The 22,792-nt window shown below is 51.0% G+C and overlaps 1 protein-coding gene across 1 annotated transcript in view; it reads right to left on the reverse strand.

The window, feature by feature from the left end:
• Positions 1-22,792, reverse strand: part of CEACAM20 (CEA cell adhesion molecule 20) — a 69,719-nt gene that overhangs the window by 46,258 nt on the left and 669 nt on the right. The window lies entirely within an intron of this gene.

Raw genomic sequence — 22,792 nt, forward strand, 5'->3', positions numbered from 1 at the left:
CCTGCTTTAGTCACTGCTTTAGTCCCTTCGACGCACAGCAGAGGCCTGAGGAATCGACGGTCTGGTGAAACAAGACTGCCCTTATTTTCTTTCTTTTTTAAAAAAATTTTTTAAATGTTTGTTTATTATTGAGAGACAGAGAGAGACAGAGCATGAGCAAGGGAGGGGCAGAGAGGGGGAGACACAGAATCGGAAGCAGGCTCCAGGCCCTGAGCTGTCAGCACAGAGCCCGACACGGGGCTCCAACTCACCAACCACGAGATCATGACCTGAGCCGAAGTCAGATGCTTGACAGACTGAGCCACCCAGGCGCCCCGATTTTCTATGTGCTTCCTTACTGTGAGGCACTGTCACGCCTTGTTTCTCACTATTATTCTGATTCTCACTCTACTCTTTGCCATAGGATTGGCTGAGGCCACCCTGGCCGGCTAGAAATGTGGTGAGGGGTTTCTGTTAACGCTCACCTTCCTTTTGTGGATAGGATAGATACTTCATTTGGTACCAACAAGGGGAAACAATGGCCATAACAGACTAAAAAAAAATTAGATCCCCACAAACCTTATACGAAAACAAAATACCCCAGTCCTACTGCCAGGATTTGGCTTCTCAAAAGCTCAACTATTGGGAGAAACTGTCTTGCCCGGTGGGGAAAAAGTTCATCGTCATCTCTGTTAAAAAGTTAACATGCGGCGCGCCTGGGTGGCTCAGTCGGTTAAGCGTCCGACTACAGCTCAGGTCACGATCTCGCGGTCCGTGAGTTCGAGCCCCGCGTCGGGCTCTGGGCTGATGGCTCAGAGCCTGGAGCCTGCTTCCGATTCTGTGTCTCCCTCTCTCTCTGCCCCTCCCCCGATCATGCTCTGTCTCTCTCTGTCTCAAAAATAAACAAACGTTAAAAAAAAATTAAAAAAAAAAAAAAAGTTAACATGCCCAGGCCAAAGATTTTATAACTCAACTGCCTGAAAAACCCAATGGTGGGGGACCCCAGATCACCTTGAGCCAGACCCCCACCCTTTGTCTAACTTCTCTCCTCTCCAAGAGGCCTGGGACAAAGTCAACGCAGCTATCAAATGGCGGCCCCCAGGAGGACTATACCAGATACGTGGAAGGACAGCCTATATAAACTTCTAAACCAAGATGAGGCTTTTTGACCCTAAAGAGTGGGGCCCGAGTATCAAAGGGGGGAATTTGGTAGGGTCCCCTCCCTAAGAAAAAAAAAAAACCCTCCAGGCCACCTGGCTATACGTGTATGTGACAACATCCCTCACGACCCTTTTAATGTTTATTCATTTTTGAAAGAGAGAGAGAGAGCGCGTGCACAAATGGGGGAGGGGCAGAGAGAGAATGGGAAACAAAGAATCCGAAGCAGAATTCAGGCTCCGAGCTACCAGCACAGGGCCCGAAGCGGGGCTCGAACTCATCAACCACAAGATCATGACCTGAGCCGAAGTCGGACGCTTAACCGACTGAGCCACCCAGGCGCCCCCACAAGAGCCTTTAAAGAGGCCCCATCTCCAAATACAGTCACATTGAGGTTTAGGGCTTCAACATAGGAAATGGGCGGGGCATGATTTGGGCCATAACAGCCCCCTTGTCCCTGAGGACAGGAGCTCAGAGGCAATGCTTTCCCCGGCAGGACCCCCCAGCCCCCACCCACAGAAGTGCCCTGCTCATGAGCACACCCCAGGTTTCCTCCCTCCCTCTCACTCTACCCCCCAACCAAGGGTGCCTCCTGGGCTTATGCGACCAACTCAGCCATGTGCATCCAAAGCTTGGTCACTGGAGCTGCTTCTGGGAGCCCCAAACACACCCAGCACCCCAACTCCAGCCCTGGCCTGGGTGCCCAATCTGGCAGGCAGAGGAGGGGCCCGATGTCAGAGTCTCTTGAGGCCAAGGGTGGGAACTGCCTGTGCAACCTCAGAACCCCTAGTGTGGACACCAGAGTCTCTTTCTGTGGGAATTTGGGATTGAAACCAACAGACTGTAGCTCAGCCTCTTGAAGAAAGGCTATGAAAACGGGCACTGGGGGCAGCCCCCTTTCCCCATGCTGGGCACTGAGACACAGGGGAAGCTGATTAGGAGGAGAAAGGTGAACGGTTCCCCATGCTGGGCACTGAGACACAGGGAAAGCTGATTAGGAGGACAAAGGTGAGTGGAGAGAGAGAGAGGTAAGGTACTCGGGGCTTTCATGAGGCTCTGACTTGGCTTGCTTTCTCTTCTGAGCCCTCTCAAAGTACACACTGTGTCCTAGGACGTTCTTTTGGCTTTAAAGTGTCCTGGGTTGGTGTCCCAGTCACTACCGGTGCGTAACGAATGACCCCAACACTGAGCCACTCGGAGCAACTTTGTTATTGTCTCTCCCAATCTCTACGGGTGAGGAATTCAGGAAGGGCCCAGTGGGGTTGCTCTGGCTCAGGGTCCTGTGGGCAGGTGAGATGATGCTCTGTTGTTTAAGCCACTGCACTTGGGGACAACTTGTTACACAGCGATAGGTAACCTACACAACCTGGAAAGCGGCAGAGCTGGGACTTGGATTGAGCTGAGTCTACGATTGGTGTTTTCTTCCTTAGAGTACCTGGAAGCTCCAGCCCCGGGGAAGGGCTGGGAAGACTTTGAGGGGGTGGGTGTTACAGGAGGGGAGGGTTGTGGGGAGGCAGATTTCATGATTTCCCGAGAGAGGAGGATGACATGTTTGGGAACAAGCCTGCGACACAGAAACATGACAGACGGACAACATGCAAGGGTGTAAACGGTAGTCTGACTCCCGCCTACTTCTTTGGGAAAGCTTTTTAGTTTAGTATTAATATGCGCACGTGTGTGTGTGTGTGTGTGTGTGTGTGTGTGTGTGGTTTCTTTGTAATTCTACCCAACTTTAAATTACGAAAAATCTCAAACCTACTGACGAGAATAGCAAAACTAACATCTATATCCCTTTACTTTGTAAATTCCCAAATGATAACATTGTGCCACATCTGCTTTACCACACTCCCAAATTTTCCTAACGCGTTTAGAGAAAAAGGGGCGCCTGGGTGGCTCAGTTGGTTAAGTATCTGACTTCGGCTGAGCTCATGATCTCACGGTTCGTGGGTTCCAGCCCCGCGTCCGGCTCTGTGCTGACAGCTTGGAGCCTGGAGCCTGCTTCGGACTCTGTGTCTCCCTCTCTCTCTGCCCCTCCCCTCCTCGCAAAAATAAACAGTAAAAAAAAAATTTTTAGGGGCGCCTGGGTGGCGCAGTCGGTTAAGCGTCCGACTTCAGCCAGGTCACGATCTCGCGGTCCGTGAGTTCGAGCCCCGCGTCGGGCTCTGGGCTGGTGGCTCGGAGCCTGGAGCCTGTTTCCGATTCTGTGTCTCCCTCTCTCTCTGCCCCTCCCCCGTTCATGCTCTGTCTCTCTCTGTCCCAAAAATAAATAAACGTTGAAAAATATATATATATTAAAAAAAAAATTTTTTTAGAGAAAAGTATGCAAGACCCAAATATGCAGCTCAAATTCTAGCAAACACCCACAGGAGTACGAGCTAGAACCCTGCCAGCGACAGAGGCTGCCTGTGTCCCTCCCAGTCACCACCCCATCCTCCTCCCCAAAGGCAGTTATCGGTGCAATCACACCATATAGATGACGCAAGTTAGGGATGAGATTGCTCATCTTTGGGGAAGAGTCAAAGATTCCCTGGAGAGTCGGGACAGAAACCTTCAGGCCTCTCTCCAAGACGAAAATGCAGGCACACACCACGTTTGGCACTCAGTTTGAAGGGACTGCCAGCCCTGAAGTTCATCTGGGTAAGGGCAGACGCGGGTTGGAGGTGGGGGAAGGGGGTTGCCGGGAGACTCTGGGCTCAGGCAGCTCTGCATGTGGGCCCCGGGGACAAGGAAGGGCCAGAATCGACCGGGATCCAGCTCCTCTCTGCAAGCCCCCACGGGAGCTTGCATGAATGCCCGCTTTGTCTCCAGGGCTTTGTCAGTGGTGAGCAAGCTGTAGACCGTGCACTGACAGATGAGACTGTGAGCCCTCGTGGGACGTTTTAACACACAGATTTAATTTTCATTCAGGCAGGGCGTGGCCAACAGATCGGGAGCTTGCCACTGAAGACATACAGTTCCCATGATGAGGGAGTACACCCCGCCACGAAGGGCCATCGGAGAGAACACTAAAGTTGGTCTCCGGGGGAGGGAAGGGGAGAGAGAGAGTATACGCATTGTGCTCTTTGCAGGGGGAAATGGACAAAGTAGGGTATAAACTGCCATTTACAACTGGCTGCCTTGAGTAATTTCAGCAGGCTTTGGGGGGCAGGGTCTGTCCCTAGTTGCCAGGTATCTGGCCCTGGGACGGTTCACAGGGAGAATGACCCAAAACAGGAGACCCCCACCTCATAAAGAAACTGGTCAGGGACCTGAGCCCTGGGTTGATCAGTCTGCACAGGACAGGGGAGTCTTTTCGCCACCTCTAGCGATCGGTTAACCCCGGGAGACAGACCCCTCCAGGATCAGCAAGGCCCCGGATGCTTCATGATACTGAAAAACAAATCATGTGGCTCATACAGTTCGTGAGCCAAAGACTCTCCTATGCACTTACTATGGACTAGCCCTTTCAGTCCCCATGACCAAATTTGGAGGAGAGACACAGGGTTCTAGGAGATGTGAGGACGGGCAGAGGGCAGGTGATGTTGAAAGGACACCGTGTTGCAATCGGCACAGGGTAAAAAGCAGGGCTGCGAGGAAGGGGGTTCGTAAGGCCCGGCCCATGAAGCCCCATTTTCTTGGAAGCTATGAAATTAGGCTGAGCGCACAAGATTGAGTCCAGAAGTGCCTTAGATGAAGCTCTGGACCTGGGCTGGAAATCGAGGCTGTCTCCCCATTGACGGGGTTCAGGATGTGCCACCCCAAAATGGGGCACCTTGGCATATAAAAGATCTCAAAGTGAAGGAATTTTAAGAAATGGCAGAAAGAGAAGGTCACTCTCGCCCTTCTTCCCTGAAACAGCTCGTAAAACTCCGACATGTAAGATTCTCTCCCTGTACCAGGAAGAAAGACCTCCTCGTCACCAGCGTCAGGGAACTTGGGGCTCAGAAATCTGTACAAAACAAAGCTGTTTTGTCAATAGGGTATAAAAGCTTGCCGCTCAGGGCACCTGGGTGGTTCAGTCAGTTGAGCGTCCGACTTCGGCTCAGGTCACGATCTCGCGGTTCGTGAGTTCAAGGACCGCATTGGGCTCTCTGTTGTCAGCACGGAGCCCGCTTTGGATTCTCTGTCCCCCTCTCTCTCTGCCCTTCCCCCAGCTCACACACGCTCTCTCAAAAATAAATAAAACATTAAAAAAAAAAAAAAAAAAAAAGGCTTCCGGGCTCCTGGGTGGCTCAGTCGGTTAAGCGTCCAACTCTTGATTTCGGCTCAGGTCATGATCTCCTTGTTCGTGGGTTTGAGTCCCGCGTTGGGCTCTATGCAGCCTGCTTGGGATTCTGTCTCCCTCTCTCTCTGTTCCTCCCTGCTTGCTATCTCTCTCATAATAAATAAAAATAAACACTTAAAAAAAAAAGCTCCCTGTTCTGCGCACTTCTTTGGGTCATTTGGGCAGAGGCTTTAATCAGAGATAACAACCAGCGTCTGAGAAACAAACCACAGACCAATGACGCTGAGGCGGTGGGATTGATGAGAGCCAGTCTCTGCCTAGGCCCTGACCGCTCCTACCCAGTTGGGTCCCCCGGTGGGGGGTGTGCGAGGCAGAAGGGGCCCCTCTGGCAGGGGTTCATACATTTCTCCAGGGGGCAGAGACACGAAACACGCACTGGGCTTACGTCTCAATTTGCAGACACAATGTTCTGTTTCTCAGAGGCGACTGAGGGTGGGACAGATTGGCTGGTCCCAGGGGTCTAGAATTTGACAGTCATCCATCTGGGACCCGGACTAAAGTCAAGCAGCCCACAGCTGCTGGGGAGTGTGGCTAAAGCCACAGCCTACCAGATGGGGTAACCAAAAATCCACCCCCTATCCCTGCACAGCTTACCTCAAACTCACCCCATCGTGAAAGGGATTTTTCATTCTTTAATTTTTGTGTTTTTCTAAGTATTTTAAAGACTTAAAAAGAAAAAAAAAACCAGCATGATAAGGTTTGTCCTGAATTAGGAGTATTGTCCCAACATCCACTTCCTGATTTTTTTTTCCAACGTTTATTTATTTTTGGGACAGAGAGAGACAGAGCATGAACGGGGGAGGGGCAGAGAGAGAGGGAGACACAGAATCCGAAGCAGGCTCCAGGCTCTGAGCCATCAGCCCAGAGCCTGACGCGGGGCTCGAACTCACGGACCGCGAGATCGTGCCCCGGGCTGAAGTTGGACGCTTAACCGACTGAGCCACCCAGGCGCCCCTCCACTTCCTGATTTTGACAAAGTAATAGAGTTATATAAAATATAATCACTGGGCAAAGCTGGATGTGATACAATAAAAACTAAATACGGGTCTTTGTTCTGGGTTCCTGGTGCACAGTCCTAAAACCTTTGGGGATCTCCAGAGTTTAGAGTGTCTTCTGTATGCCAATAATGTGACTGGGGGCCCCTAGATGGCTTCAGGATGCCGGGGCGGGGGGTTGGGGCGGGGGGAACTGGTCGCCAAAGAGACCAGGATGTGGTTAGTGGGTTGGGACTTTCAGCCTCGGCCACGCCCCTCCCCGGACACCTGAGGAGGAGACAGGGGCTAGAGGTTGAGTTACTCATCAGTGCCCAGTGGTTTAATCAATTGCACCTACATAGTGAAACCTACGTAAAAACTCTGAACAGAGGGGCTCAGAGAGCTTCCAGGCTGAAGAGCACACGGAGGGCTACACGGGCGGCACCCTCAGGGCTCTGTGCACCACCCGCCCCCGTCCCTTGTCCTTTGCATCTCTCTTGCATCTGGCTGTTCCTGAGTCGTATCCCTCATAACCACCCAGAAAATGCAAGTTAGGTGCTTCCCTGAGTTTTGAGGGCCGCTCTAGCAAACTATTGAAGCTGTAAGGGAGGAGGGTGGTGAAAACCCCCCAACTTCGTAGCCAAGTCAGACGCAAGCGTGGGTAACCTGGGGACCCGACGCTTGGGACTGGCATCCGATGTGAGGGCAGTCTGCTGGGGCTGAGCCCTTCACCTGTGGGGTCTGATGCTAACTCTGGGCGGTTCGTTCCAGAACTGAATGGCAGGACCGTCCGTTAGAGTGTCCGTCAGAGAATTGGTTGTTGATGTGAGGAAAGACACCCACACGTTTGGTGTCAGAAGTGCTGGGAGTAAAAACATCACACTGAGTATACACGGGAACTCTCAGTCCTACTTATGTAACTTCTTTTGGGTGTGAAACTCAAAATGGAAAAATTGTAATTTTGTTTTAAAAAAAAAAAAAAAAAGGGACGCCTGGGTGTCTTGGTTAAGCATCCAACTCTGGATTTCAGCTCAGGTCCTGATCTCACAGTTCGTGGGATCAAGTCCCCTGTCAGGCTCTGTGCTGACAGCACGGAGACTGCTTAGGATCCTCTCTCTCTCCCTCCCTCCCTCCCTCTCTCTCTCTGTCTTTGCCCCTGCCCCACTCAAGTGCTCACTCTCTCTCTTTCACACACACACACACACACACACACACACACACACACACAAAAGCTTAAAAAAAATAAGATAAATTTAAAAAACAACGTGAAGGGCACTTGGATTTAATTCTGCATTTATAATAAACATTTGTTTCTTCAAAATTTGCAGAGTCTTTCAAAGGAAAGGATTATTGTGTATTCCTTGTTCTAATTTATCAACGGTGGCAAGACTCTGTGGACCTTTGAGGCAATTTAGGTGCTTAGGCACCTTTTCTTTCTAAAACAAAAATTCGCTTTCACGGTCAACTCGAGGTGATTGGAATTTTACGACCCTTGGACAGATCCAAAACACACCCCCAGAGGGGACGCACGGAGCATAAGTTGGTCATTAGGAGAAGTCACGTCAGACTTGGAAACAGAAATTCAGAAGCCTACCACCTTTGGGAGTCTGGAGGCACTGTCTGCAGACCAGCTCAACCTAAACCTGGGATAATGAAAGTGAGCATTTATGGAGTGCTTACTGTGTGCCAGGCACAGTTATGAGAGCTTTATCGGATGAGCTCACTTAGTCTTCCCATCAACCTTGGGAAGAAGGTATTATTAGTATTATCCCCATCAGACGTGAAGAAACTGAGCCCAGAGAGGGTCAGTAATCTCACAAGATCACACAGCCCGCGTGTGGCAAGATGGGAATCTGAGCCCCGGCCACCCAGCGTGAGGTCTTCACCTCCTGCTACAGAAGCAGAGCGTGACACAGGCCTGTCCTCGGGTGATGGGCACAACGGGCGGGCCTTCTGAAAATTAACATCGGAAAATCACTAAAATGTCGTCGGGAGGGTTGGGCAGAGGGGAGCTCTCGCGAGCTCCCACCTGGAGTCCACTGCAGACCCAACAGGAAGAGACGGACTTGACCTTACACAGACGTGACCTTGTACATGGATACTACTGCAGCCTGAGGGAGGAAGTCTTTCCTCCTCTCCCCCACCCCGCCAGCGACAGCTCAGCCAGTGAGAAGCCACCACACTTCCAACTCCCAGTATATGGCGATGAACTTTAGCTCAGAACAGCCTTCCCCACGGACTCCTGCCCTCTTTTAAAAAGCGCGCCTTCCCTTTGCTCCTGGGGCTTCCGAACGGTTTTGCCACAGCGCCATTTGTCCGAGATCGCGATTCTCTTTTAGTCCCGGCTAAGTCTATCTTTTGCTGGTAACATAACTGGCAGGATTTTTACCTTCGAGATCGACAGCCCTTCGGAGGGCGTCACCAGCCTTCGCTGCGAGCCCAGCCGACCCTGGCAGTTTCCGTGTCCCTGCGCCTGCCCCAAACAAGCAGGGAAACAGGGAGCCACGGCAGGAGTTGGCCTGGGAGGGCTCCTGGGTGCAGGCCTGTGAGGTGGTGAGGAAGGCAGCCTGGTGGGGAGGAAGCTGATCTGCCGAGGGACAGGAAGTGAGGCCCCTGGCCGCTCTGAGCCCATCCCCTGGGGAGTCCTGCCGTTGGGCTGGCCCAAACTGAGGCAAAGGGGTTACTAGGAGTTCAAATGTGGCCCCCAAAAAAGATGAAGTTCTAACTCCCAGGACCTGCAAACCTGACACTATTTCTTGGGAATACGGTCTTTGCGGATGATCAAGTGCAGATGAGGTCAGTTAAGGGCAAGGCCTGATCCGATATGACCGTGCCCTTCCAGAAAGGGGAAATTTAGGCACAGGCCCCAGACACGCCAAGAGGGAAGATGAAGCGAAGACACAGGGGGAGCGGCACTTACCAGGAACTCCTGAGGTCACCAGAAGCCCAGACGCGGGCCTGGAACAGACTGTCCCCCACCCCCTCAGCCTGGAGCCTGCTTCAGACTGTGTCTCCCTCTCTCTCTGCCCCTCCCCCCCTCGCACTCTCACAAAAATAAACATTAAAAAAAAAAAAAGCAGCAGCACTCAAAGGTCAGAGAAGCAGAGGTCGCAAATCCTCTGTCCAAACCAAGGACGTTCGTCAAGGGGTTCGACGACGCGATTCAGGCCACCGTGGGCGTGAGCGTTGCCAACACGCTGTTGGGCTGAAGGGGTGAGACGCCGAGTGCCCGACGGGTGACTCCGCTTCTATATGAAGTGTGATCGCAGGCAGGCAAACCTGTGTCCCCAGAAACCTGGACGGACGGTGGTTGCCTTTGGGGGGTAATGACGGGGAGGGGACCCAGGGGGCTGGGAATGGGGCCGATGTTCTGACTTTGAGGCGGGGCCCGCTTGAACCAGCGCGTGCAGTTTGCGAAAATTCACTTTCGCAAGTATAAGCTTTACACTTACGATGCGCGCGTTGTTTTTGTTTTTTTTTAGTTTTTTAATGTTTATTCGTTTTTTTGAGAGAGACAGAGCGTGAGCAGGGGAGGGGCAGGGTGGGAGGGAGACGCAGAATCCGAGGCAGGCTCCAGAGCCTGGAGTGCGGGCGATTTGGCGCGCCAAGCACAGGGGAACAAGAGAGGGTGGTGGGAGGTCGCAGAGCCCACGCAGCGACAGACAGACCTGCTTCTGATTCCGTAGCACAGATGGGCCACTGATGGATTTTAATGAGAAAAACGGGACAAGGGGTTCTGCGCCGTGGCAGTGAGGGAGCCAGGCCTCCTCGTGGAGACCCACCTGATACTATCCCTCCCGAAATGGCTCTGACGCTGGCCCTGGGCCCACCCTGCTCCTCCCCTAGGAGGCCTCTCCCTCCCAACTCCACTCCCCGCCCACACCTGCCAGTTGGAATTTAGCTGACACTTCATGGTTGAATGGGGAATGAATGAATGAATGAATGAATGAACGAACGAACGAACGGACGGAGACCCACCTTTCCGCACCAAGCAGGAGGCACCCACATCCGGAGTCCCAGAACACTGTCTCCCCTCCCTTATGGCCCTGACAGCACTGACCTTATCTCCCTGATTGGACCATAAACTGCCCCAAACACAACTACCAGGCCTGACACATCCCCCAGCACAGAGGGAATGGACTTTTATTAAATGTCTTCCCCGTGCCAGGGCCTTTATGTGCCTTGAGTCATCTTACAACGTGGCGAGGAAGGAGGCATCACCACGGCTCCCTGGAGGAAGAAGCCAGCGCATTCACACGAAGCGACCTGCCCACAGCTGGGACGGCGAGAGCACGCAGGTGGAGGGGTGAAGCCGGGGCATGGAAGTCTGTGTACCTTCTAGACCCTGGGTTACCTGGGAAGGAGGCTTCGCCACCCGCCTCTTGACAGTGTGAAAAATATGGGGGCCCCGGGTGGCTCAGTCGGTTGAGCGTCCGACTTCGGCTCAGGTCATGATCTCGCGGTTCGTGGGTTCGAGCCCCGCGTCGGGCTCTATGCTGACAGCTCAGAGCCTGGAGCCTGCTTTGGATTCTCTCTCTCTCTCTCTCTCTCTCTCTCTCTGCCCCTCCCCCACTCACACTCTGTCTCTCTCTCTCTCAAAAAAATAAACATTAAAAAAAAAAAAGTCTGATACTCAACCAACTGAGCCACCCAGGCACCCCCCCCCTCCCAAAGTTAAGCTTTATTTATCCTGCCAATTCCTTACAGATTGATTGCCTCTTTGTCTAAAAAATATAACAACTGTCTGCCTTGGTCATTTCTTCAGGTCTCAACTTCATCACAGGGCCTCTGTGGGCTCATAATACAACACCAGGCCTTTTGTTTTTGTCTCCTGTTAATCTGTCTCACGTCAATTTAATTCTTAGCCCAGCTGGAAGATCTTGAGGATAGAGAATGTTTCCTTCCCTTCAACCCCACCATGTGGGGCGGGCTGAGGGGGGCCGGGGCACACGGCAGAGACAGGGGTCACCGCAGAGGTGCGCGTTGTGGAGGTGACACGGGGTCTCCACGGGCCTGCTGGGTCTGCAGGTGACAACCCGCAGGAGGCAGCCGAGTGGATTGTTCCGGGTCTCAGAGGGGAGGTGGGCACGGGAGAAGAACACCCGGGAAAGACGGAGGACAGGGGTGTGCCGGTGAACTACGGACTGTAAAAAAAAAAAAAAAAAAAAAAAATTCACTTACAAGGTGCACCCGCACAGTTCGAGCCCCCGTCGTTGAAGGCTCAACGGTAGTTCCCTGAAGAAAAGTAAAAGCCCTCATTCATCATTTCTGTCGATCACTGCATGCTTCCACCATGGCCAAGGTCAACCTACAAATGGCCGGCTCATTGTATGAATAAGTAACAGCTCACCAAGCCGGTGGGAGCAGCCTCCAGTCGGTTGCCACTGGGAGGGGCAGGGTCCACGACCACCCCGGTAATTCACAAGCACCTACTGGGTCCCCCAGGGCACCACGTGCCTGGTGGCATTCACACCTCAAAACAGGCTCTCCTCCTCTCAAAGCAGAAAGGGAAGACTCAAAGGGGTGCTTTGCTCAAGGCCACAGCCCCCAACCAGCAGGTGGAGAGTCTGGGATTCAAACCCAGGCAGACAGACGCCCTGCTGAGCTCAGTGGTTTCACGAGTAACCAGTTTTATCGGGCTTTTATTCCAGTCCCTATTAGGTCACCAACATTTCCTCACACTATTCAACTCGTCCAGGAGCCCCAGATCTTAGTGGCGGGATGACTATTCCAGTGGGGACGATCAGGACAAGGGACACCGGCAAAAAGGAATGGGGGTCTGGGTGTGGCTCCAGAGCCCTCAAGGCAGGGCAGCTAGCTCAGACCTTCCCGGGTCAGGACCCCTCCAGCACAGCCCTGGCCCTGCTGAAACCAGGGTCGGCACCTGTCCTGAGCTCGCTCGGGATTCCCAGTCAAGTGAGCCTCAGGGAGTTCATCTCCGTCCCAGCGGCCAAAACTGTAAGCAGACGACCTGAGGGCTTGGAGCAGCCATGCTCTGGCCTCTGTGGAGGCAGCCAGTCTGTAAGAGACAAGAATGAATCGAGGCAGAGAGGAAAAAAAAAATTCCTGTGGGGCTGGAGCCTCTGGTGCTGGGTGCCCCCGAGCCACAGCCCCACTGCTATCTTGCAATCTGAGCAAATTTCTCTGTTTCCTTAAACTACTTCAAGTTGGCTTCCCGCCCTGTGGACCCAAGAGAATCTCCAGAGACCTGCCTTGACAGGATGCAGCCTGGACTGCCCCTCCTGACAGAGTGCTTTGTCATGACTAGACTCAGCTGTAAATACCAGAAAACCCCCAAGTCAGATAGCCTAGACCAGACAGAAATTTAATTCGCTTTTACATAAATGGGGTCTGGAGATAGGGTGCCCAGGGCTAATGTGACACTTCATAATCGCGGGGACCCAGCCTCCTTTCATACTATTGCTATCATCTTCAGTATATAACTCGTGGCCCAAGATGGCTGCTGGAGCTCCAGCCATCATATCTACATTCCAGTCAGTAGTGAAAAGGAAGAAGGGGTTGGGAAAACTGTTTTTTAAGGGCAACGCCTGGAAGTCCCATACACCACTTTTACTTCTATTGGTCAAAATGTAATCACAGGGCCACAGCTCAGCGGAACACAGACAACGTCCTTCTTGCTGGGCTCCAAACGTGTCCAGTTACAATTTGTGTTACTGAGGAAGGACGGGGCACGAATATCAGAGGACTCTCTTCCAAAACCGTATTCCTTCTGCAGAGGTGGAGGGCATCCGGAACCGTCAGCCCCTGAGGCCCTCTAAATTGAGAAGTTTCCCGACAGCTGTTTGGAGAACGGATTCCACCAAAAAGAAACCACCAGCAGTGGGCCAGTGGATGTAGCTCACCTGGGGCAGGTGAGAGCTGGGGAGCTCGCACAAGGCCAAGGATCCCCTGCTAGGTCCTTCTCTCCTGTCTTGTTAATCTTCTGCTAGAGGCCAGCCTTGTCAGTTCCGAGAGAGAGAGAGAGAGAGAGAGAGAGAGAGAGAGAGAGAGAGAGAGAGAGAGAGAGAGAGAGAGAGATTGAGAAACCACCCCAGTCCCACCCAGGGGCAAAGTCCCTTCCTGACTGGCTGGGAGCTGGCAACTAAATCTATAATCCGGTCTCACCATGTGGCAGCCACAGTGAGGGTTTACCCGTGATCGCCAGGAGCTGTACGTGAGGTGGCGCCCCGATCTCCAGCAGCCCCCCAGAGATGGAAGGCCCAGCCCCCCAACCTGCGTGGATGAGCACCCATGCCCTCACCCGCAACGTCCAGGGCTCACGCAGAGCACATCCAATGGAGCTCTGCAAGGCAGGGCCATCCCAGTCCACCCCTTCACGGGGTGAGAAGAGAGGGAGTATAAGAACTAGATTGAGAGCGTGTGTCCCCGCATCAGCTTCCGGAGAAGAGCGCGGTGAGGTGGCACAGGACGGGGCGGCATCATAAGAAAAGCTGGACACGTCGCAGCTACAGTAACAGGGTCACGGCCAAGCGACAGGAAGAATCTGGTGGCAACGGGAGGATGGACTGGAGACACAGGGATAGGAGGACGAGCTGGGGGCCTGAGCTTCCGGGAGAAGAACAGAGGGTGTCCTGACCCGTGGGGCACTCCCGGGACTACGAGCACTAACCAGTCCCTTGGCCACATTTGTTAGTGGTCTGACCAGTTCTCTACGGAAGAGGAATTGGTGGGGGGGGGGGGGGGGGGGTAGAGAGTGGAAATCATCAGGTAGCTTTCGGACACCCAGACAAAAGGGGAAGGGTGTTCCAGGCCAAGGGAACAGCAGGGGCAAAGGCAGGGCTGTGCCCCTCTCGTGGTGTCCCTAAAGCATCAGGCAGGCGCACGGCTAGGAGAACTGCCTTTTGGAAGGCATCTTTGTAAAAGATTATGAAAGAGAGATCTCTCTCTCTCTCTCTCTCTCTCTCTCTCTTCTCTCTGCCCCTCTCCTACTTGTACTCTCTTCCTCAATCAATCAACAAACAAACTTAAAAAGAAAGTAAAGCATCTCAGTAATTTTTTTTTATTTTTAAAAAAAATTTTTTTTTTCAACGTTTATTTATTTTTGGGACAGAGAGAGACAGAGCATGAACGGGGGAGGGGCAGAGAGAGAGGGAGACACAGAATCGGAAACAGGCTCCAGGCTCTGAGCCATCAGCCCAGAGCCCGACGCGGGGCTCGAACTCACGGACCGCGAGATCGTGACCTGGCTGAAGTCGGACGCTCAACCGACTGCGCCACCCAGGCGCCCCTTACGTTGACTATATATTGAAATGACAATGTTTGGGATACAGCGCGTTAAATAAAACAGATTATTAAAATTAAGTCCGCCTGTTTCTTTTGTGGTTTTGATCCCAAATTTATTTAACTACGGAACCGTTTCTTTTTTTCGAGGGGGAACTCGTATTCTGCGGAATTCCACTTCGGCACAGAGGATCGAGATGTATTTTTAGTTGTAAAAACTCCATGATTCAATTCGTAAATTTCTGAGGCAAGACCTTCACGGAAATAGTCTCTTACCAACGAGGCTTTCCTCATTCTTTTTCAGAAGCAGGCTTCCCTCTTTCCGAGCATGCGCTTGCCATGACAACGTGATTTGGCGATGTGCCCGTCTCTAAGACTGTCGGGCTCTGCTGACTGCCCAAGTGTGCGCAGATTTTCAAAGTCCCCGTGATCAGGGCCTGTCCTTTTCAAAAAACTGGTCTCCATACTGTCATCTTTACGTTTATGCCTGTACTTCAGCTCTGTTTTTTTGTTTTGTTTTGTTTTTAATTTTATCTGTCTTTCCCCGAACTTCAAAGTTTGGTACGTGGCCCTTCTACCAACTTTCCCTGGCAGTTCCGGTCTGCTCTGATCTTTTTACAAACTCCATTGTTCCCACTTCATGATTTGTTTTTAATTTATTTACTTTTGAGAGAGAGAGTGTGAGCAGAGGAGGGGCAGAGAGAGAAGGAGACACAGAATCCCAAGCAGGCTCCAGGCTCTGAGCAGTCAGCACAGAGCCCGACACGGGGCTCGAACTCATGAACCGTGAGATCATGACCTGAGCCGAAATCGGAACCTTAACCGACTGAGCCACCCAGGCACCCCAGTCCACTTTATTATTTACTTTTTTAATGTTTTACTTATTTTTGAGACAGAGAGAAACAGCATGAGTGGGGAAGGGGCAGAGAGAGAGGGAGACACAGAATCCCAAGCAGGCTCCAGGCTCTGAGCTGTCAGCACAGAACCCGAGGTGGGGCTCAGACCCATGAACCGTGAGATCATGATCTGAGCCGAAGCTGGATGCTTAACGACTGAGCCACCCAGGTGCCCCAATTATTACCACTTTAGAATCATCAGTGGAGGGGTGTCCAGGTGGCTCAGCCAGCTGGACATCTGACTTCGGCTCAGGTCATGATCTTGTGGTTCGTGAGTTCGAGCCCCGCGTCGGGCTCTGTGCTGACAGCTCAGCGCCTGGAGCCTGTTTCGGATTCTGTGTCTCCCTTTCTCTCTGCCCCTCCCCTGCTCATTCTCTGATTCTCTCTTTCAAAAATAAACATTAAAAAAAATCATCCTTGGGGCTTCTGCCCCCCAAATGCACAACCCTTAGACCCACCCTTGAAAGATGATTTAGTGGGTCTAGTATGGAGCCCAGCTACCTGTACGTTCACAAAGCTCTGATGATTCTGATACCCAGGAGTGAAAATTAGCTCTCTGATGTATAATACACTGCTTATACCAATCAATTAGATATGTGCTCAGGGCTTCCTGTGGGTCCCTGCCTGGGGCTTTGGGATGCATGGCTGAACACAGCAGCACCCTTACTCTTGGTCGTCCAGAGTGGCCGCGGAGGCATTCCCTCAACTAAACGTGATGGGCACCATGAAAGCAGAAATACAGCGCCCGAGGTTGGGGGGGGGGGGGGTCAGTGGAGCCTTATCAAAGGGGCGGTAGAGGAAGTTGAGGTAGATTTTGCCTGCTAAATAATTGGGGGGTTGTGGGGTGGCCACATATGGAGCACACGCCTCCACGTACCCTGGCAGAAAGTCACCATGGAAAGGTCAACAAAAGTTAGAATACAAAGGACTTCAAATACCAGGCAAAAGATGTCACCCGTTTCCTCTGGACAATAGAAAATAATTCAAGGAAGAAGCGGTCAATGGAGTTGTTGTTTTCTAGCATTGACTCATAGGCTAGAAGTCTCTAGGAGTATGAATCTCTGTGAGCACCCGTACATTTTTCTGAAGTGTGTCACATACCCTAATGGTAACCCCAATCTACCCCCTAAGCCCTAAACCCTAACCCTCTGGAGAGGTCTTTGAACTGCACTATATCAAGCACATACCAGTCACCCTAACCCTCACCCTAGATCTGAGAAAGTGGGTTCCTAAACAAATGATAAAAAATACACACACACACACACACACACACACATATGAGAAGCCTAGTTATTCTGAAAACCCCAAATATTTGAAAATTGGTAATATTTCTGGGGCACCTGGGTGGCTCAGTCAGTTAAGCGGCCGACACTTGGTTTCAGCTCAGGTCATGATCTTGTGGTTGATGAGATCAAGCCCTGGATCCGGCTCCACGCTGACAACTCAGAGCCTGCTTCACATGCGCTGTCTCTGCCCCTCCCGCACTCCCCTCTCTCAAAATAAACTTGAAAACAAAAAAAATGAATTGGTAATAGTTCTGAAAATGGTGTGAGAGTAGAGATAAAAACACAAGAACCAATTGAATATCTATTTTAAAAGCATTTAGAGCCCCCAATCCCTTCCTTACTTCATCTTGGTGGATGCCTGCCGGGCGCAGGCTCACCCCAGCAGAAGTCTGAGGTTTTGTACATCGGAGCACTGGAGAGGGCTCAAACTGCAGATGCCAGGCAAATACCCTTCTCTTAACCCTAACTCTAACCCTAGAAAAGGCGGGGGAAGATGATGTGGTGTGTGTGTGTTCGTATATATATACACATATATATAAATATAAAAAAAAGAGAGGGAGGGAGGCAAACCATAAGAGACTCTTAAAAACTGAGAATAAACTGAGGTTGATAGGGGGTGGAAGGGAGGGGAGGGTGGCTGATGGGCACTGAGGAGGGCACCTGTTGGGATGAGCACTGGGTGTTGTATGGAAACCAATTTCACAATAAATTCCAAGTTAAAAAAATAAAAACAAATATATATATATATACTCATATTTATATATTTATATATATATGTATATATACATATATACATGGAAACCAATTTCACAATAAGTTCCAAGTTAAAAAAATAAAAATATATATGTACTCATATTTATATATTTATATATATATGTATACATACATATATATATGGAAACCAATTTCACAATAAATTTCACAATATACACATATATATATATGGAAACCCATTTCACAATAAATTCCAAGTTAAAAAAAAATATATATATATATACTCATATTTATATATTTATATATATGTGTATATATACACACATATATATGTGTATATATATATAAATATAAGTATGCATATATGCAGGATAAGTCAGCCATAAAAAAGAATGAAATCTTGCCATTTGCGACCACGTGGACGGAGCTAGAGAGTATTATGCTAAGTCAGAAAAAGACAAATACCATACTATTTCACTCCGATGTGGAACTTAAGAGAACAACTAGCAAAGGGAAATAAAAAGAAAGAGACAAAACAAGAAACAGACTCAACTATAGAAAACCGACAGTTACCAGAAGGGGGGGGGATGGGTGAGATTGGTGATGGAGATTAAGGAGGGCACTTGTCACGATCAGTGCCAGGTGATGTGTGGAATTGTTGAATCACTATATTGCACACCTGAAACTAACATGACACTGTATGGTAACTAACGTGAACTTAAGTAAAAACTTAAAAAAAAACTGTGTCAAGGCAATCCACTTTTGGTAAGGAACACTAAAATCAGTGACTCTCCAGATATATAAGGATATTGTAGTCTCGTCTCGTTTCTCTTTAGTGAATAGCTCATAATGCCCAAGTTTCAAGGAACAATTTTCAAGGATTCTCACAATTCAATATATATTGGTTACATCTGGTTTCAATACAGCTACTAATCCAAAGCCACCAAACGACGGCCACCTGAAATCAGTATTAAGTCAGCAGTGCCAAACAGGTGAAAATAACCTGTTATCCTGTCTTTCTGCTTTTTTTTATTATTATTTTTAACGTTTATTTTTATTTTTGAGACAGAGAGAGACAGAGCATGAACAGGGGAGGGGCAGAGAGAGAGGGAGACACAGAATCGGAAGCAGGCTCCAGACTCTGAGCCATCAGCCCAGAGCCCGACGCGGGGCTCGAACTCACGGACCGCGAGATCACGACCTGGGCCGAGGTCGGACGCTTAACCGACCAAGCCACCCAGGCGCCCCTCTTTCTGCTTTTTAACGTCACTGCTAGCAAATTTTAAAACACGTAGAGCTCACATTACGTTTCCATTTGGGTGTTGTTTCCCACCCCCCAAGGACCGGCGCGTGGCTCTCAGTTCAGCCTAAGCGCACATGTAGGGGACTGACTTTAAATCTCTGCGGGGGAGGGGGGACGGAGTATGATAAACCATAGTAAAAATTTAAATAGTAACGGATAGCATTAAAATTAAGTGTGCCCCCTACTCCAATACGTCTATACCACCTCGTTGAATCTGCCCGGTGTCCTCGTATCGGGGTGCATCGACCGCTGGGTAACAAACCGCTCGGAAAATCCGTGGCTTGCAAAGTTAGGAGGACGCCTGTGTGTCAGCAGTTGGGGGGCCGCTTACCAAGACAGCGCTGACTCGGGGCCTCTCGTGAGTTTTCGTGAGGACGAGGGGCGAAGCTGCAGTGACCTCAACCGAAGGCGTGTTTGGGGGTAAAAGACCCACTTTCAGGAGGGCTCATCCCCGTGGCTGTGGGCGGGACGCGCCAGTGTTTCCCTCCTACCCTTCTGTGGGCTGTGACAGAAACAGGAACGTGAGAAAATTGCTTTCACGTGGGAAAGGCTAATGCCTCTTATTTTCTTTTTCTTTTATTTTAGAGAGAGAGAGAGAGCAGAGGAGGAGCAGGGGGAGGAGGGAGAGCACCCTGAGCAGGCTCCACGTGCAGCTCAGATCCCACAACCCCCAGATCACGATCTGAGCCGAAATCAAGAGTCAGATGCTCGACCGACTGAGGCCCCCCAGATGCCCCCGCAACCTGTACTTCCTAAATGTTGGGAGACTAGGTCTGGTGCTGCGACCTTCTTGTGCATCTGATTTCAGATTGGGTTGGTTCCCACTCTGAGAGGCTCAAGGAGACAGACCCACCCCAGGGGAAGACAGCTGGGTGCTCTCTGATGGGAAGGAAAAGGAAGCCAATTCCATCAGTGCCTCCCCCCAGTTCTGAAGCCACAGAACTGACCCGCTGGAGGAGCTGCTACCTCCCCCAGCATAGAAATGCGGGAACTCACATTTCTGCTCCACTACGGAGTTGTCGGCTCCAGAACCAGACCACGCTTGCTAGATGCACACAGATAAGAGCCCCTCCAAATGCACGAAGCCAGTTCCTGCTGATGCCCCAGAAAAAGACACAGCCTCTACCTGACGGTGCTTGTCGAAATCCGTGGCAGAAACAGAAGCATGGCCACCATTTCTCTTCCCCTTTCCGGATCTCATGCAGTGGGTCAGACTGGCAGAGCCCTGGCTTCGAGGGAAGTGAGGCAGCGTGGTTTTAGCTTCCCAGCCTCGGTAGCACGGAAAGGCAGATCGGAAGAAGGAAGGCTTGAGCGAATGAATCCACAATCTAAAACCCCTGAGACATTTTGTCTGCAGCCTCCGACATCCAGGGGGAAACCCGTATCTGGTCTTTCCTGCCTGCCTTGCAGGAAAAGCTGCAGATACTCTGCAAAAGACATCCTCTTTTCTACCGGCAACTGGAAGGGAGACTTAAAATCAGTTAAGCGTCCGACTTCGGCTCAGGTCATGATCTCCCGGCTCGTGGGTTCAAGCCCCGCGTCGGGCTCTGTGCCGACAGCTCAGAGCCTGGAGCCTGCTTCGGATTCTGTGTCTCCCTCTCTCTCTATGCCCCTCCCCTGTTTGTGCTCTCTCTCTCAAAAATAAATAACCATTTAAAAATAAAATAAAATAAAAAACGGAGGGATTGGGTCCGAACCACACAAAGCTCCGTTTCCTCTCCCAGGCTCATCAGCCTAACAGGGACAGGAGGACAAAAGCCGGAGCCTTATTCCAACTCCAGGTTTCTAACTGGGGCTCTACTGCATTTTAGGCGACACGAGTCTCTGCCATAAAGGACAGTGCTGCATATTCTTGCAGGCTGTTTAGTCCGGTACGCGTCAACACCCTTCTGTCCTCAGGCCCTGTGACAACCCAAAGGTAGGCAGATATTTCCAAACCCCCTGGAGGGAGCTCGGGTTGCCTCTGAACAGTCCTTCCACGGAAGCACAAAACATGTGGAGTAAGACGTCCCCCCACCATCCAGCCCTAGCCCCTGGCAGGACGGGGGGGGGGGCCTCTTGGCACACACAACACAGAACACACAACAGGAGAGACGAATGATGTCACAAGGGTTCAAGAAGCCGGGAAAACAGGATCTTTGTGTCTCAGGGAACTCACTGTCCAAGGATGGGAGGAAGTGAGACCGGCTTGGGGTGAGTGTGACTTAGGAGAGTCTGGCCTTGGACAAAGTATTTAACCACATCAGTTGTATCTCTGTTTCGGAAAGAAACGGAAAGAATATCTAACACCTATGGATGTTAGGAGGCCCAAAGGTGTATATAAGGTTTAAGATCATGGGCTCCAGAGCCCGGAGCCTGGGTCTGCCCAGCCATCTACGAGCTGCGCGGCCCTGGATAAGTCGGCTACTCTCTGTGCCTCGCTTTCCTCCTCTGTACCGGGAGAGTGGCGACACCTGCCCGTACTATGCCCCACTCAGAGTCAAGTTCTCGGGAAATGCTGGAAATTGTCATGACCGTCTCCTCCGAGTGGGACTTGTTTTTTTGTTTGTTTGTTTGTTTTAACTCTAGACGTTATTCAGATTTCACCAACGTTTCCACTAATGTCCTTCTTCTGTTCCCGGATCCCCGATCCCGGATCCCACACTGCATTTAGTTCTCACATCTCCTGAGTCTCCTTTGCGAACAAGTTCTCGGCTGTGGCCACCGGAAGGAATGCAGGCTATTTTGTAGAATGTCCCTCAATTTAGGTTTGGCTAAGTGTTTCTCCTACTTAGACTGGGGCACTGGGTTTTGGGGAGAGAAATTCCATAAAGGTGAATTGCCACCTTCTCCTTCTTCTCGTCCTCCTCCTCTGCCGTTGTCGTCTTCTCCTTCTCCTTCTTCTCTTCCTCGTCGGTTACACTTCAGTCACGTGTCCAGCCCTCCCCCAGTCACTGTGGTTGGAGAATGAAGTGCTCTGATTGACCACACCCGGGCTTCCTCTCCCCGGAACCAGGAGAAGGCTGGTTTTCAAAGGAAACTCCAGGCGCTATTACCCTGAAAGCTGGACAAGCTGAAACCACAGGCTCCTCATCCACAGATGGCTATTGACTGTGTTGCAAATATTTGCTCATCACACATTGGTAGTCCCCTGGCCTGGCTAATCACCCCAGCAGGCCTTCACAAAAACCATGAAAAAAAAGGCAGTATGGCCAACGCCCATAAAGATATAACCAAGTCACCTGATAATGACTCTTTTTAAAGACCTGGGAGTGAAACTTTGTCCCAGCGTAGAATCTGGACCTCTCGGGGAGGGAAAGGCACGAGCTGCTGAGTCAGATCTGAGTTCAAATTCCAACACACCCGTTACACTCATTCGCTCATTCACTCAAAAAAGAAAAAATTAGCGAGCACCCATGATATCCCAGGCACTGTTCTAGACGCTGTGGACACAGCCAGGCACAATTCAGACAAAATCCCTACCCTCCTGACATTCTAGACCCGGAAGGCGTGGGAGAGGGGAGACAGGAGATAAATGAGCGGGCAAATGCTGGAAAGAAAATAAAACAGGGCGCCTTGCTGGCAAGAAGCGAGGCCAGACTTGCAGCAGGCATGTGGGAGGGTCCTTTTGAGGGGTTCATATTTGATTTGAGATGGGAACAATAAGATACAGTCAGACTTGAACTGATCTGTGTAAGGCGCTAAGAAAAGGGAGCGGCTAGTGCTAAGGCCCTGAGGTGGCCCCGTCCGAGAACCGACAGACGCCATGTTGAATAGCTGTGTCAGGCTGGGTGGGTTACTTAGCCTCTGTGCGCCCCTGGAAAGTGAGGATGCTCACACTGAGCCCTCGAGGTTGCTAATGAGGATTCAGGCAGACAAGAAGCCTTAAAGGGCCCGGCATATGGTAGGTGTTCAGTAAACAGCAGCTATTAGTATGAGTGATACAATTATTAAGAAAAGAATGGGTCAAAAACTTGAGAGAAAGGAGCTTTTGTGGC

The sequence above is a fragment of the Puma concolor genome, chromosome E2 (genome assembly GCF_028749965.1).
Source record: "Puma concolor isolate L17-30 chromosome E2, mPumCon1.1.hap2, whole genome shotgun sequence".
In the NCBI taxonomy this organism is placed as follows: Eukaryota; Metazoa; Chordata; class Mammalia; order Carnivora; family Felidae; genus Puma; species Puma concolor.